At 35.1% G+C, this 16,959-nt stretch overlaps 1 protein-coding gene across 10 annotated transcripts in view; it reads left to right on the top strand.

Moving 5' to 3' along the window:
* The window catches only part of RALYL (RALY RNA binding protein like), a 408,271-nt gene that overhangs the window by 280,494 nt on the left and 110,818 nt on the right, over positions 1-16,959 (top strand). The window lies entirely within an intron of this gene.

The raw sequence follows: 16,959 nt of genomic DNA, 5'->3' as shown, positions 1-16,959 counted from the left end.
AGAGTTGAAGGCATATATACAGCTGTATCACTGACCTCAGATTCTGGACCTTAGAGCTTAATCTGTACAGGTGTCCTTCAGTTTTTCTTGCCTAAAACAAATGGATGTGTTGCATGTAGAAAGTTTGCAGGACAGATCTCTGCTAAAATCTCTGCAATAGAAATCAATCATTTGCTTCACATTCAATAAAATAAATTATACATTTTTTTCCTCTAGCAGCAGTGAAAGAAAATTATATACAGGCAGATTATAATTAATCTACTTCTTTTTAACATACTAATTGCTCTCACCGTTATTGTGTAAACCGGGAGCTCTTTCTATAGCCAGCTGCATTCTTGCATTCTCTCCTGTTCAAGCCTGGTTATGGTGTACAATAAGAAAATTTGTGACTGGGTAGCTGAGTTGCTAGTTTTTTGTTGTAGGGATATAGCATTCATGAAAACTGCACAAGATGTTTTTAAGAATGCTTTTATGAAGAGAACCTGCTTTATTCCCCTTTCCCCTCCACCCCTGTTGACTCCAAGGAAAATCTGATTTGTCAAGAGAAAAAACTAAAAGAAAAACCAGAAACCTAATTAGAATAAAATTTGTAATTATAAGGGTGGCTGTTGCAATTTTTTTGTTTTCACAACTGTTGATTTTAAGATCCAAATCAATAAAATATTTCAAAAATATTTCAAATTGTATACATGGATGCTTCATTAATACTTCTTAGTTAATTAGCAACTGCAAAAGTCTTAACAGACAAACAAAACAATTTGAGTAATTTTCATATTGCTCCTATTCATATCATTCAAAGGCTTTTTTGAAAGATAGATTTCATCTAAGCAATTGTTATTCTGAAATATAAGGGACAATGGTAGCAGCTGTGTTAAACAGTAGACAAGTACTACATTTTCTGTCCATTACATTTAATACATGTTCTATTTCAAACTTGAAAGCATTTTTGGTGGCCCTTAATAAACAATAATAAAATATATTTAGTGTATAATTTTCAATATATGCAGGGTAAACCTTGGATTTTATATCTCCTCACTACCTCTCAATAAAACACATGAACATGTGAAAAGTGAGATTTGTGGCTTTTTCTTATTCATTGAAGTTCTGCTTCTGGATTTGGTACACTCTGAACAGGATTGTAAACATTGCTTTCCTAACCCATTTTTTTATTTAATGTTTGAAGAAGGGCAAAGGGCATAAAGACGTTTTGTACTTAATTTAAAAACACATCAGATTAGAGAGTAGGATAGAAAACATAGAGACACGATGACCTTTTTCTAACATAAAAAAAAAAAAAAGGAATCCCCAGTTCCAATTTCTGTCCCAGGTACAAAACTGTTGCTAGAGGAGTAGATGCAAAAAAAATTAGTCTACTTACCTGTCTGTATGAATGGGATAAATGCTCCATATATATTTTTTCAGCTGCAGCATCATACACAGGTCTTCTAAGTTCATAACTAGTCTTAATGTTTTACTTTCATTGTAACTTTGGTTTTCATTCTAGTCAAAGTAGTACTCATGTTAAGTTAACACACTTTATTTATTCCATACATGGTTGTAACTAATGAGAATTAAAAATAAATATCACAGTAAATTTTGAAACTTACATCACTAAATAAACAAAATTCAGATTGAAGCTATTTCTGTGTGAGTGCTTTTGTGTACCTACCTACACACACACACAGAGTCTCCATGTGTACATTTGTCTGCACAACCAGATTAAAAGGATGCTTTATGCTTAATTCAGGATGTTAATTAATTAAAGATATCCTCAATTCTAGCTGATAGGCTGAATTCTCATTTCAGTGAATGGACCTAATGACTGAGTGAGGGAAAAGCATTGTAAAAAATGCAATCATATAAACACTGAAAAACTGATTAACACGTGTGGTAAAGCTTTTCTGAAATAAAAGGTTTGAATCTTAGACTGACCTGCTTTGGGCTGCTGCTGAGGATGGTCAGGATAAGCCTTGCGGTAGGCTGCAGTGCACATGTGGGTCTTCTCCATGGAGAGGCAGTCATTCACATTTTCTAGAGGTGCCATGCCTCCAAGCCTCCTCTCATGAAGCAAGTAGCAGGCATCCATTTTTCACCAGTCTTTCTTGTAGACTTCATTGTTACAGGAATCAAAGCAGGCTACTACCCTTGAAGACAATAACATTGAAAAAAACTGACACCTATAAACCAACTTTAAGAAATTCACATTATTTATTCATGGTTGGTGTAGCTTCACAACTTAAATCAGGAACACCTTGTGGAGGGCAGGAGGAGATGGGAGAGTGATGCCTGGAGTGCAGAAGCTGGTGTGGGACTTCCCTGCTACACAGCTGAACCAGGGGTCAGAAAGTTAAGCCAAAGATGGAAAAATTAAGGGGGAAAATAGGGCTTTTTTTTTGCTTTCATCAGCTTCATATTTTCAGTGTTTCATGGGATCTTTTATTCATGTTGGCAGTGACAATCAGAGCACAACGGCCATTGAGGCAAAGAGCAGTTACTTTAGAATATTAGGAACCATTGATAAAGTCAAAGATTATCGTAAGTGCAGCTATAGATCCCATCCCTTTCCAAGGGGTTAATTCCAAGGCATCGATCCCAAACTTGTTCCCGACAATATGAAGAATCCTGTCAACATCAAATGGCCTTGAAATTGTGCTCCAAATGCATTAATGACTTCTGCCATGGCTTGGTTACCAGATCCATGTAAAATATCTGTTTCCATTGCATATTACAGTTTGCTTAGCTGAAATAGTCATTGCTACTTTTTATGCTGACATGCTGTGAACAGTAATTTTTTTTTTAAAGTATCATCCAGATCTTGTGAAGATTCTGCTTCTTTTAAAACCAACAGATGATTAGTTATATTCCAGGGGCTTTTTAAAAAGAGTAATGAGAGGGGAGACATCATACTTCCTTTTATTCTGGAGATTTCTCTCTCCTCATAGGAGACATGTCACAACTTTACCTAATCAAGTAGATTATGATTCTTTGCCCTCAGTCTCCAATTTCATTTGTCCAGACCTAGGTTTCCCTGAATGCAGAGTGCTGTAGAAGGTAGTATGTGCATTTATTAAAGGGTTAAATAAGTGATAATAAAATGAACATAAAATAAATTATTTTCAGAAGTTATGCAGGTAGCTGCTGCAATGTAGAATGTATGTGGCTGTCACAGAAGGTCATAATATTTTTGGTTTAAACTAGTGCTGTATTTAGAGATGTGCTGTCCACAGATGTGTCACCTGATGTATGTTTTTCAAGTATCCTTGTCTTGCTGAAGAAAGAATTCTGTGAGTACTGATAACATCTAATGAGAAATTCTGTGAAATTCCAGTTTGTAGGAGTATTTTGTCCTATCAGCATTCTTTGATCTATTGCATTGCCTGCTATATTTTCTTTATTGATAAGGTCCCACTTGCCATCTTTTCATCACGGATTTGCTGTTCTCATCTTCTTTGTCCACATTTACAGATAGCATAATCACTTTCAGCCTTAAAAAATAGAGTTGGCATCTGTTGAGTCTTGTTATATTACAGTTTGATCAGCCCATGATTACTTCCATCTTTTTCCTCTTAGGGCAATAAAGAACCCTCAGTACTGAGGCTGCTGCTGCTCAAAGAAAATATCAGCCTTTAATACAGTGTGCGCTAGGAGTTAGTGACTGGAAAACCAAATCTCACTGGGGAAAACAAGTGTAGTTACTGACCCAGATACATATAAGAAAACTCTGCCTCTTTCTTTAAAACATCAGAGACCCAGACAACAAGGGAATATCTCTTCAGCATGTTATAGAGACAGCTTTCTTCATGTAAAGCTATCCTAGAATAGCCCCAGGATATTCTATTGCTGCATACCTTTTGAGGAAGTAGAGTTCAGCACAATTAAGTGTATCAGTAATAAGGCTGAGCAAGAAGACACTCATGACCTGCAGGAGTACAGATGTCATTGAATATTCACATCACATGGATAACATCTTTATACAAAAAAAAAAAATATATATATAATTGCTACTCAACAAGTCAGGGGCTTCAGGGATAGTAGTACTCTTCTCACAGCTTTGAAGGGAATTCATTGTGACCTGAGAAAGCTGGCTTGTTTGAAATTATTAATTTCCCAATGTTACTAAACAGTAAAACTCAAGACATATGTTCTTCAGTGCAGCATGCAGGGTAAATAAGCTAGAATTTTTCCTTCCACACTTTTTCAAATGTCTGTATAGACTTCTAAACCAGACATGTTTTTTCTGCTTCTAGACTGTACAAGTGAATCAAAAGTGTTAAAAGATAACTATTTCAGAAAGCATCTTTTGAGAGATTAATAATCTGACCAAACTCTGCATGCGCAATTTATCTGATGCATCCCACTGCTCAGTGGGAGTCTGCCTCGGGAAGAAAAGTAGAATTTTTGTCCCTGTAGAGTAAATGCTAGGAGGAAATATTAAAAATGAGGAGGAAAGCTTGGGGAATCAAGAACTTACAATCTATCTTGAAAAAGGGAGAAAAAGAAATAAACAGTGCAAGCACAGATTCAGAAGTGACTTCTCAAAAAAATGTCTGAGAGCAGAAGTCAGAACCTGAAATGCAAGTGGAGAACATAACAAAGAAATCCAGCCTGTCACTTCAATTTTATGAAGGAGAAATTTAGGGCAGCAAAAACCCTTAGTAACAGCTTTGGCTTCATTAAAGAAGTTACAGTTTTAATGTTGGTCTTCTTTATTTTACATAAGTACATTAGTAGAATAGTGGACAATATACGATTCAACAAAAAGAATAATTGGAAAGCTAGGGAGGTCTCATAAAAATACGCCAGCTATTGTTAAGGATGATAAAAAGGGAGTTATTGAAAAAGATGATCACATGCAAATCATGTAATTTGGATTATGGGATTTGAAGTGTATCAGGGGAATTAGCAAATGATTGTACCACACCATTGAAAGTTTGTATTTGAAAGGTCATTGAAAACAAAGAAGGTATCAGAAATATAAATGTAATACTGGTTTTCACACACACATAGAATTCCAGTTCTCAACTCTGCTCAGGCTGGCAGCAAATGTTACTATGTTCATCGATAACACAATTTACCATTAGTGAAACAGCACTTACTCTATATTGGTTAGTTTTCTAAAAGGAATAAAAACTTACAAGTTCTCAGACTGTACTCCAGTAATGACCTGAGATCTGGGAAAAGTAGTAAAATAGTTTTAAAAAGTGAAGTCTAGTAAAATAACAAACAACAAGTTGAAGATAATCATAGTCTAAAGCAATCTATATAGAAAGACAATTCTGGCTCTTAAATTGAGCAAACAGAAGTCCAGTGGTTAGAACCTAAAGTTAGATGACTGCAGGTTAAGTTAAAATATAAATTTTCTGAGTGTAATCAGTCACAGAGATAATTTATTAAAAGTACTTGCAATTTCTGCTCTCCATCACTTAGATTTTGAATCCAGCTTTCCCACCTATTTTAAAAGGTCTCTTTAAACATGTACTATGGACCTGATTACAAAGTATCTATTCAGAACTTACAGTATATGTGCAAGCTTAAAAGAGTATTATTGTCATAAAACCTCTAAAACCTATAAAATTCTGGAAATCTTGAGGACACTCCAGCCTTCCTCTATTAAAATCTCTGTATGCCTCTGTAGCAGTGCCATCTACCTGTCTACTCTGAAAAAGAATAAAAATCCTTGAGGGGTTCAGAACACAGAGAATTTTTACTCTTAAGGGAAAATCTGCCATTGTTTACTTTCAAATAAAGTACCAACATTTTTTTAAAAAGACTTGCATGACTGCATATGTAAGCAGTACAAGTACTAATTTTAAGCACACTTTTTTTCTTCATAGCTGACCTAATTTTTTTTTCGGTTGCCTTTCATGTACTTTCTCTGTAGGAACAGAGCAGGAAACACCTCCATCTTACCTTCAGTATAGGTCTTCAGACAAAACCTGTGTCTCTGCCTCTTCCCATAGTCAAAACTACTGGCAGGCAGAAATCTCAACCTTTCCAATATGTGCAATCTTTTCTCAACAAATCACTGGAAGTTTTTATTACAAAATTAAACATACAAAATGAAAAAAATCAGAAGACTTCTAATAAATGTTTCAGTAACATACCTCCAGCTTTAACCAGTGATGAGATCAAGCTGAGTATGTGCATATTGACACATTCACAAGGAAAAAATCATAAAGTTTTAAAAAATACCTTTCAAGTCTCTCAAATTATTATCCAAAATCTGATAAACCATTACAGGTATATTTACTGGTTGTGAAGCACCAGCCAAGACCTAAATGCTACATAAACTCCAACATTTTTTCAGTAGTTTTATCTTTGAGGTTCTTTGACAGTAAAATCCAGAAATATTTTTCTGTATGTTACTTTGGAAACATTTTCCCTCTTCCTTCCATATACAGCCCAGAAGGGACAGAGATCTGAGGTACATTAGTCATTACAGTGAAGACTGTGAGCACACATGACTAATATTTAGACTTCAGTTCCTATCTGAGGAGCATTCAGGGTCACATTTTTAGTTTTGAAGAACTTACCTTTTTGGCCTTAAATTTCTGTTTTCTTCTGATTTATCCAACTGATTTATTCTGGGTTTTTTTTCAGTTATTACTGTGTTAAACATTCTGAAAAATGTGCTGCATTGTCAGTTTATTTTGTGGATTATGGTTATAGATTTTTCTGCCCCTGCTTAAAATTAAGGGGGCATCTCTTCCTCATTGTCCTTTGCAGAAGCTTGCCATGATCTCTACAAACTATTCTTTGTTTTTTCTTGAGCTTCCCACAAAATAAAGTCTGCCTAGTGCTGCTTTTAACCAAAAATAAATAAATGGATAAATAAATAAATAAATAAATAATGAATACATATTGTGGTATAATCTTTTTTGACCCTGGTGAGTTTGAAATTGCCTTAGAAAATCATCCAACTGTAATTCTTTAAATAGAACGCCCATTGTTCTCCAAATTATTGGTATCTGTCTTATTAATAGTTTCCAAAGGCAATTCTATTGCTGATTTTCATTCACCTCCAGGTCTGTCATAAAGCTGGGTCAAGTTGTAACCTTCTAGCTTGATTTTACTGCTTGTGTTCAGATATTATTTTCTTAGGACTCACTGAAGGTTTTGCACAGCTATTTGCAACACTTTGGTTTTGCTATATTTTTATTGTGTTACTGCAGGGCAGCATGTGTTATCAGCACAGAACTGAAACTTAATGCCAGAGTCTCAACACTCAGCAGTCTTGTTTATTATTCTGAAAATGGTCTTTCAACTTTATGAGCCATGTTTTTTGACTTAAAGTCTACCATTTAAAAAAAATAAAATTCAGGGAGAGAGTGGTAGGGTAAGGGAGATACCTTCCTGCTTGCCCTCAGTGGCTGAACAAAAAGCCAGAGAAAATCTCAGTGATTTAGTACTGGTCACTTGTATAATGGGATGCCTGCCCTGAGAAACAGAAGCATACGTTATGATTGCATTTCTGATGTACTAAGTACTGATTTGATTGGCTTTCCCAATGAATATCATTCTATATGTTACCTTTAACATACTTGATCAGGATTATGTCTTATAAAGACGGACTCATGCCAACATGGATCTAAGCTCTAGCACTTTTTTTCTTACTCAGACATTCCTTAAAATTTAAATAGTTTTCAAGCATTAAGATATGTTTGTCTACAAATCCCTTTCATGAAAGCAGAAAATCTATCAAGCTTTTTGCCGTTGTCCTTACATCCTTGGTACTCACTGATCTGATCAGCTTTCTAGGAGGAACATGCTACAGTGTCACAGTCCCCAGTAATCTATATTTTGATATATATGTAACCTGTGATGTACCACACATACTGCATTGCACTTGACAGTGATCAGGTGGTGCAGATGCCACAAGTAGGAAAGAAAACTTTTTTTATAGTAGGTTCATTGGTGAGTAGCTAGAGGCATGCAATGAGTAGATAACATACAGTCACCAGTGCATTCTGTAACAGTTTGAGAGTAATTGTGCACATGCAATAATTTTTAATTTTTTATAAAATTTGGGAAAAAAAGCCTTCTGAGCATGGTTGCAGAAATTAGTGTATATGTTACAGGTATGTCAAGTGAATTTTTAGAAAATCTTGATTGTCATAGACAAGCTGTTGTAAACACTCATGTTCAAAATAAGCATCCTTGGGTTCTCTTTGATTTCTGTCACAAAGTAAATATTTTCCTGCTTTTTTCACACATTTTGCTTATACTTGACCAAAAAATGCGCAGACAATAAATTATTTCTAGTCTACAGAGGTATGAACATTAATATATCTGCTTTTATGAAGTATCTCCTGTATGTTAGAATAATCCCTTCAGTGAATAATTGAAAAATCTTTTTTTCCAAATTACTATTGTGATAGCAATTTTCTTTTGAAAAGTAAACACAAAATCTTTTATATTGCCTTATTACGATAAGTTGGATTTATGCTTTGATCGGGGTCTTTTTAAAAAATGAGGAAGACTATCTCATGAAATGCAGGTTCTGTTGGATGGACCCGCCCATAAATCCTGCATGAATTTCCACTCTGTAAATGTTTGTGTGGTCACTATGAAATCTGATTTCTTTCATCCTTTTCATAAAAATATATTGGCATCGATATTTGTATCTTTTTTTTAACCTTTTCCTGAATATATATATGCACATTCTTACTCAGAATGCTTAGTAGAATTCAGTTATCAAAATATTTTATTAGCCAAAAATGCTATTAATAATTAAAACCCAATTCCACAGAATGTAGTGTCCATATTCAAACAAAAGATATCTACTATAGAATTAACTATATTTTACTATATGCTCAGCTACTCTCCACAGATTCTTTTAGCTCAAATAGGCAACTTGAAGCACATAAACTGTCTACAAAAAATTATACTTTCAAAAGAAGTTGTACGTATAAACACAGAAATACAAATAAATGGGAAAAAAAAAGGAAAAATCATGCATGTAACTGGCTTACAATTTTTGCAGAGGTTTACATTTCCCTTATGTAACATTCTTCCTGCCAGCAATTTATAACCCAGGAACATGATGAACAAGTGCTATATGCTGAGAATTTAAAACTGAAGGGAAGTGGCTGATATATATAATTCCCCATTATAACTTATTTCTGACTCATTTAATGCAGTTAAAAACAAAGATATTCTGTGCATAGCTAGCTTACATGTAAGTGATATACACTATCCATGGCTATCTGCAGAATTTAAGACATGCATCAGAAAGTGGGAGGGAAAAATGTCCGTGACAATTTGCCAGTCAGTTCCAGCAAGCAGACTTTTAACACCATTTTGTGCCTTTGAACATCCCCTCCAGGTGTTCTTTTTGTTTTATTGATTCGTTTTATAAGAATCTAAAGTATTGGCCATGTAATCCTGAAATGAATGGCAAAATTCACATTGGCTGAAATAGTGTTGAATCAAGGCTTTATTGCTTAGAAAAGTGTGGTAATTATGTTGTCCTACACACTGCATTCACAGAAAACAGCTATGTAACATGCCTCAGGAGCCCTTCCTTTGAGATTTAACGCAGATTTGAAGGGAATGTCTTACAAGTGAATGCCCACTTATTCTGTTTCTTCAGCCACTTGGTTGGAGCATCTGTTGAAACTTCCACAAATGTGTCCAATTTACTACCATTTGCTGTAGTGGTTTGCTGAGAAAAAATGAATACGAACAGCTACTCTTGTTGCACACAAGCTACCACACAGCCATTAATGTTTTGGAGTTACTTTGGAGTAACTTTGATGTTGTACCATCAAATGTACTTTAGTCTCCCAAGTAATCTGATTTTCTTACCTGTGACTTTTTAAAAACTCCAGGATCTACTTTGTATGTAAAAAATTTTCCAGGTTATTATTGTTCATATATAGAGTTATAAATACACACTAAGACATCATTTAAACTGATTAGTGAAGTCATTTCTCCCCAGGTTCTAGTCTAGTTAAGCACATGGTGGTCCCATCCAACTCCATATTCTGGTTTTCCTTTGTGGAGAGCAGAGTCTAGGAATGGGCAAAAGTGAGGACATCCTTGGAGCTCTCCCCAGCAGGGAGTTGGGATGTTGGCAAGAAAGCAACCATGCATTGTGCTCAAAAGCACATCTGGATCCTTTAATTTAGGCCATGTAAGCATCAGGTCATGGACAGTTGCAGAAGCCAAGTTGCATTTACATAGTTGGCAGACAACTTGTTTCATTGCAAAAAATAAATACTGATAGTATATTATGAGATACAATATTTTAGACAATCCTCTTGGGAAATTATGTAGTTAGGCCTTAAGAATATACTGTACAAAAGATTGATGTTTTTTAAGAGATGTGGGTTGGTTTTGGGGCATTATCTGAATCTTCAAAGATCTGTCCCCCAGTTTGGTCCCTCTTCACCTAATAGAGGTAAAAGAAACTTGGCAAGTCAGTTTTGTATGTCTTTTATCAAACGGGCATAGAAAAACAGCAGAAAAGTGTGTGCATGTATTTTCATTCTCTCAGTTCTGAAAAGTCACCAGCCCAATCAGTTTAAAATACATTTAGTAAAGGAAAATAGATTTTTTTAATAACCACATATTTGGCTGTGCTTCAAGCAAATACAAATTAAGCAGCCAATTCATAAACCCTGCCATAACTGTTTTTTTAAGGGAAGATATAACCCATTCAGAATACACCCATACTGCTCACTGTTATACTATAAATTTTCTAAACATAAATTATTCAGAAACATTAGAAAATTTATGTAATTTCACACTTCATTGACAGCACATGAACATGGTGCTCTGGGCTCTAGAAAATATGAAAGAAGAACAAAATGGTTTATGACAGAGCTCATGTCTATATTGAAGTTCAAAGGATTTAATACCATCCTATCAAGGTGAAGATTTTTAAAAAGACTATTTAGTGGTCTTTGATGGAGATGCTAGAGTCAAAACATAGTAGTGATCTTTCTTTCCATTTAATGCTGTCACAGCAAAGTCAGTGTGATATATTGAAGGATTTATCCCAATGATGAATGAAAGTTCTAGAAATTAGAGAAAATCTTTTGCTGTCCTTACTAACTTCTTAAAAACAACACCAGTAATAATAATAAAGCTCATTGAAACGTTCTATAGAGAGGCTCACAGTTGTAGACTATATAAATAGAATATTGTCTGAGACTGTGATCTCTGGGCTTAAATCTAAACTCTTAATGATCAAAGGTAATAGTAGAACAAGCTGATTAAAGATCAACCTCAGAACCAGAGGAAGCCTCGTCCCACATCCCTCCCATTGAATTGCATCCTTCTCAACTTTTTTATAACTCCAGTAAGATAAGGGCACGTACCTCAAACGTGCTTTTATTTTATTCTCTTAGTAACAATCTGTTTCTATCTATAATCCTTTAACAAAGCAACCATTTATCACTTATTTCTTCAAAACTATTCTGTATAATTAAATGCTGTTTGATCTTTTATGCATTAATTTGCATTTCTTGTTATGTGTCAATAAGTGTCAATAAGTCAGTCAAGTGTAGGGAAAAAGAGAGATTGGTAAAGAGAGTAAATGGAGCTCAGTTCCATTCTGCACTGAGAGCATTATGCTATTTTGGCCAGAAACCTGCAGTTTGGAGAAGTAACAGTTCCCCTCTTGACTCTGAAAACAAAGTTGAAGCTAGTCTTGGAAAAGGGAACAGCATCCCTGTTTTTTCCTTGGAAGGAGATCACACGCTTGCAACTTTATCAGTGTGCTCACTGAGAGGATTTGGGGGTAGTTTGCACAGTGTCCTCTTTTTTTTCTCTTTACGTAGCAAAAATATTCACAAAATTGGAACAGCACAAGCTGACTTTATGAAAGATTATAAATCTACATTACTTCTGCTATGTTCCTCTTCAGCTCACAACTTTACCTACAAGGACCAGGGATTCTCTATCTGAAATATAGCTCAAACAGCTGGAAACTCAGCAGGTTGCAGTGAACCCAGAAATACTAAAGATAGCTATATCTCCTATATGTCTTTCATAAATTTTAATTAATTTCCCCAGTGGAACGATTTCAGAGCTACTTCAGTAATTCGGGTGATATTTATAAGGCCTGAGAAAGTTGTACTCTGAAGAGATTCATTAATTATGGAGCATAACTTCATCAGTTTTTTCCTGATGTGCAATCAACCTGCTATTTATCATGCCCTTAATTTTATGGCATGTTAGGCTGCTACACAGTCTTAAATGTGTGTGCCTAATTAATGCTGCCTGATTTCATCAACACACATGAGTTACTTCTTCTGGCACCTTTCATTCATTATCAGTACAACAATATTGTTCAGGTGTGGTACATAACAAGTATTATTTTTTTCCTTGATACACAAATTGTAGCCTTATCTTGTAATGTATAACTACTAGCAAGGTCCTTAAATAAAAAATGAGACTGCAGTCCCATGACAAAAGACCAACCAAGAATACATGCAGGTCACACCTGTTTCATTTCCACAGCTGTATAAATTTGATTTGCCACAAAGCTGGTTAATTATTTTGATTGCTGAATCGGTCTAGTCAGGAAAGTAGAGAGTATTAAACAAGGACATTGATAAGCTTGGGATATGCCTGTGTGAATGAGTAATTAGCTTGATGCATGTTTTAATCAAAGCTGAATGAACGTGGCCTTTGCTAGATAGTACTTCTGCTCGTGCAATGGAAGACATATGTTTCTTCAAAAATTTAAGTTTAAACTCCTCTAAGAAATGTAATTTTGGTGTTTACCGTGATCCTGACAAGTGTTGCTATTAAGTTTATTACTGTGAGTCTGTGAGTCCCCTGGATTTAGGAATGCAAGTCTCTATGACAGATTGTAAAACTGTCAGGCCCTGGATATATATGGTGAAGTCCATGAGTGTCACCGAAGCTTGCATGCTAAACCTGTCAGCATTAACCAAAGAAGCAAAAGGCTAATCTGGATGATAAACTACCCATGTAAATGCAGCTTAATCCTTCTCTGCTTGTAAAAATGGTCATAGGTAATATTCTTAATAATTTCAAATTTTTAAGTATGAAATCACTGCAGTTTATTGGGGGCATACCCTGAAATCTGTATACAGTGCTTAGTGCTAAATTGGTTAACACCAGACTAGACTGTTCAACAAACTGACACCTCAGATGTTAGATGCAAATGAAGTTTGAGAATAACCACTGTAGATTACTAAAAAATTTGGTTCCAGACTTCCAAAATATGAAATTGTATATTTTTTTAAAGCAAAACACATTCTTTATGTTAATACAAAATAAGATCAGAAATGTTCTTTTTGTTGTATAAATCTTGAAATGAATGAAGCTATATATAGATATTGATATCCATGTTTTATGGCTGATTTATTATCCAGTTTGTGCCATTTCTAGTTACACTGACTGGTACAAAATCCTGTGAATATATTAATCCCTCTGTATCAGAACTAAGCTGATTGCTAGCTGGGGCTTAAGATATCCTCTTTGTAGCAGATATGTGCTGACAGTATTTATCATCAGAATCCCCATACAAGGTGTTTATCATGGGCCATGTGCTTCCAGGGTAGTGTAATTTTTCCCATTTAAACATAGCCACCTGTGATAAACACACCCTGTGCAGGAGACAAAATCCTCTATCAGATCTCCACGCGGACACACTCAGATGCTCTTTCTGAACAAATACTCTCCTGCTCTGAAGTTCCAGTGAAGTTCTGAGGACAGAAGTTTTTCTGGGGTATGCTGACAGTTTCCATGGGGAGTCCTTTTGAGGTAAAGGAGTCTCTATTTCAGGAGTAAAGTGTTTACCAATTCACCAGTGTTTACAGATGGGTGCTCTGGGTCAGCTGTGAATTTAATTAGAGATGGAGTAGCAGCAGAGGCAAGGAATTTGCTATGCCTCTGTCCTTGGGTTTGGGAGACCATTTGATTCCTCTTTTGAGAAGCTCATTGCACTATTGGGAAGTATTAAAGACGTGGAAGAGGAAGGAGAAGGATGAGAAAGTAAGACCTATGCATCACTTCATAAATCAAGTGGGAGAGGGAGAAGTGTTGTTTTCAGTTTATGGGTGGTAGTCAACAGTGTATCCCACAGATCACAGCTGTTTTCCCCCGAGCTCTGCCTTTAGTCAATGTTGTGTTGATGGTCTCAGAAGCTCCTTCTGGCTTGCTTAATCCTACCAGCAGAGATTCAAATTGCTTAGAACTAACACAGTTATTACATTAGTCATGTAATTTGACAACAGCATGGGAGTCAAACTATGCAAAAGCTTTTTTCCTGTCTGTACTATACAATTGTTATTTCTGTGATCAGAAAGCAGATATCTCATTTAGCAGAGCAACTTGTGTTGAGAGATAAAAGTGCAACATTTTTAATTAATTACCATGCTAGAAATTTGAAATTAGATATAATTGGTTTTGACTAAGAAATTAACTGTAATGTGGCTTTCTTTAGGTCATTTGCATTAGAAGGGTAGATTGCTGGTATATTGCAAGTTGTTTGCCATCCTCTACAGTTACAGTGATTTTACAAAATCGAGTTTTCCTGAGGGCAGAATCTATCAATAAAATATTTTCACATGGTTTAAAATTTCTCCCAACCAACACTTCATACAGTTGATTGGTCTTGGCTTTTCCTCAGGATCATGATTTTGTAACTGTGATTAATTCTTACTACTTCTTCAATTTTTTTTCTTGTTTTAAAATTATATTAGAACAAGTTCAGGAAAAAAAATACAGATATTTGCTTTTATGATGTTCTTTGTAAATAACCGTACTGAAAAAAGGTACCAGAACAGTAATACTCTTATGGGTTTTGAAATCACTGTATATTTTTAATACGCAAGCATAACAAGCTTATATTATACATAAAAAATTTCTTTCAATGTTTGCCTTCTGTAAACTAAAGCAACTCAATTGGTAGTAGCAACAACAAGAGCTTTGTGTAATACAATGCCTAAAAGGCTGAGTTCTGCCTACATTACAAGTTCTGCCATCACTATAGATAGTTTTAGATTAGCCTGAATATCTATTCATTTTGTGTTTTAAAGTTATAGCAATAAATGACAGTTTGGATACTTTAAACTTGATATTTATATCATCTGACATTAATTGCTGCTGTTATTGGGGAGGACTTGAATATTCAAGCAATAAATATTACAGAAGAGAACTCATTAGTCAAAGCTTTTATATGGACAATCTTGACAGTCTAAGTCTTTTGGCTTCTTCTTTCCTGAGAGATACTTTTTCTGGCAATATGCACAAAATTGCTTAATTCCATAGTTACAGGCAGGATTTCAGGGATACAAAGACTAAAAAACAGGTTAAGGTAAGACAAATGATATGAATGATACCTGCTTTTAAATTGTTATTTCTAAAATCAGTTGATCCCATTTGCATTTTTTGGAAAAAGGAAAGAATTATTTTACCAAGCAGGATCACATTCTCTTTACTTCTTTTACAGAAAGTTTGTCAAGGCCACAGTCTATGAGTTTGCATGTGCTATGCCCTCTTCCTTGTTTCATTTTTCTCCTTCCTCTTTCCTTCTCACTCAGCAACACTTTATATGGTAAACAGAAAAAAGAATTATCAACCTCTCAGTCAAGGTCATATCAACATGACAAGCATGTTACAGCTGATCTAAGGTACCTCAAGTGTATCTGGATATTCTCTGTCCTCTGTAGATTAGTTGTCCTCCCATTAAATATCCCTGTGAAGACTGATTAGCTCAGGCCTTCCCTTGTTTCCTTCTCAAAACCTCCTATTTTAGGTTCTGTAATGTTACTTGTATCTTAAATCTTCCAGAAATAATAATTTCCTGCAAAAATGGTCAGAGTATTTATTTATTCCAAATTTTCATACTTTGCTGGTGGTCTTATTGGTGATAGATGAAGGTAAGGGTTCACCCTGATGAACCTGTATTTAGAGACAAGCGACTTGATTTTCCTACATCATCTTAAATTTTTCTTTATACTGAATAGGAATCAGAGATGGATAGAAATCTGCTACATTCATAGCTAGTGAATTATGCACAAAGGCAGGTACTAAACATGAGAAAATTAATTAACATGTAAAGATTTTTCAAGCAAAATTGGGAAAAGAAAATGCAAACCATGTCCAGATAATAATTTAACCATTTTAATTGTTATGTATAAAGTAAAATATGCAATTATTGGGTGTATTTATGCAACTATTTTGAAATCTTAGTATTTTTAGTAGTAACATGTTCAAGATTACAGTCGGTAATTATTCATTTACTCTCAGAAAATTACAGGGCAACATATAAACTGTGACATTTCTCTTCTAAGAACATGTCATGCTTGGTTTTTAGATGTCAGTGGCTTTATCTTGCAGGATCCTAAAAGGAGATCAGCTAGTAAATATGCTATGTCATAGCACAAGGGGCATCCATGCAGTCAGGAGGAACATGCCCAGAGCTCAGCCTCAATGTGATGTAAGTGGGATTGACAGGACTGGGTGCAGTGTCGAAGTGTGAAAAGGCAACATCTAGAAGAAAGTGACACTGGTCAAGTACACTGTATTACTTATCACTAAGCTCAGAGCTGCAAAATCCACACGTTAACACTCACTGGACAAATTAAAACGTGTTCTTCGTATCTATGTTATTCATTTTTTGTAGGGAGTTGGAAGGAAATGGCAGTTTATTACTGCATGAGGTTGTGTTGGCTATTCATAGCTCATATACTTGAGCAGCTGGATATAGCTCAATAACAAAAATATTTATATTTTATTCCTTTCTTTGTTCTTGTGGTATTTCTTATCCTCTGATTGTTTACTGCTTCTTCTTGTTTGCCATTATGGAGTTTCTAGAGCATATACAATAACTCACTGTATTCTTCTTTCCTCCTGATACACCACTTTCCTCCACTGCTGAGATGGTAGAAAGAAGTAATCATTTTAGTGTATAGGTATAATTACTCTTTGTGATTTAGGATAGTACTCACAAATTGGTTTATTGAAGTGCTTGAT

This window comes from Strix aluco, chromosome 1 (genome assembly GCF_031877795.1).
Source record: "Strix aluco isolate bStrAlu1 chromosome 1, bStrAlu1.hap1, whole genome shotgun sequence".
Classification (NCBI taxonomy): Eukaryota; Metazoa; Chordata; class Aves; order Strigiformes; family Strigidae; genus Strix; species Strix aluco.
This window is presented reverse-complemented; position numbering and strand designations above follow the sequence as displayed.